This window comes from Halyomorpha halys, unplaced genomic scaffold, assembly GCF_000696795.3.
Source record: "Halyomorpha halys isolate HHAL.00 unplaced genomic scaffold, Hhal_1.1 Scaffold9.1, whole genome shotgun sequence".
Lineage (NCBI taxonomy): Eukaryota > Metazoa > Arthropoda > Insecta > Hemiptera > Pentatomidae > Halyomorpha > Halyomorpha halys.
This window is the reverse complement of record NW_027110416.1, coordinates 709,580-710,757: the sequence shown is the minus strand read 5'-3', so window position 1 is coordinate 710,757 and position 1,178 is coordinate 709,580. Positions and strand designations below refer to the sequence as shown.

The 1,178-nt window shown below is 30.1% G+C and overlaps 1 protein-coding gene across 1 annotated transcript in view; it reads right to left on the bottom strand.

Annotated features, from left to right (window-relative positions):
* Nucleotides 1-1,178, bottom strand: part of LOC136796051 (U-scoloptoxin(05)-Sm1a) — a 748,021-nt gene that overhangs the window by 153,149 nt on the left and 593,694 nt on the right. The gene's annotated exons all lie outside the window — the stretch shown is intronic.

Here is a 1,178-nt window from a genome sequence, read left to right as displayed (position 1 = left end):
CAATAGGATAATATATAAACAAACGAAAGAGACCTGCTAAGAGAAAGTTATTCAATAGCTGTGATATTAAAGTTTTCCCTTTGAAGGGGGACGAGGCCGTGTTTGCGCAGAGACCTTTCATCTTTTGTGCAGCGGCTGCTTCAGGTGTTCAAGGCCCTTCATCTCTATTCCCCTGCCCCTGTCTTATTTTTAATTGAGCTCTTTTGTTTGTTTTGTCGCTTCCTTATACAGTATATGTAGTCTGAGTGCCTCTTCGTCTAAATTTCTATTATATTCCACAACGAAGTTTTGTATTAATTTCAAATTTTTTATAATCATCACAGTTATATTATAAAGAATAATATCCCTAATTGACTTAGTAATTTTCAAGTATTAGCATACATAAAAGTTGAACATAACGGATGGTGTAAAAGACGAAACTGTACATGATTCATGCTAGTTTTAATAATATCAATATCATTAGATGTTCAGAAATCTTTTTTTTATCTGTCGGCAATAGACCAAACTTTGGCCCCTTTTCTGATTCCTCAATCAATTATGACACCATGAATACAGATTATATAGTCAGATATATCAAATAGTAATCTGCCGCAATAAGAATAATAAATATTAGAGTTTAAAGTTTACATTCATACCATATATACTGAAGAAAGAACTGAAAAGTCCACAATGATAGTTAACAATTGTACTAGTAAATTTAAAAATATATAAATTGAATTTGTGTCATTCACCAAATTTAATTTAATTCCAGAAACTCTTCCAGTAAAAGATCGTTAAGTTTGAAAAAATATATATAATAATTAAAAGCGAAAAAAAATACAATTATGACGTATGTAAATAAAACTGATTAAATAATAACAAAATAGTATATATACAGTACTCATTCGCACCTATATAGAATATTTACATTTATCCTTGGAAATTCTGAACCAAGCTTTGTCACATAAATGTGGAAGGCTAAACAAAGCTCCAAAAGATCCCAATGTTTCTATCTCATCCCCAATTGACACCAAATATAAAACCAAATTAAAAATCGTTTCAGTTTACCATATCAGATATAATTCTTACTCACGTTCTGCTTTTTTCTATCTTTTTAGTAGGTCAATTGGTAATTTGCTTGTAAAAATATTAGTCGACCAAGACGTGCCCATGATCTTCTTATTAATATTTAATACTGG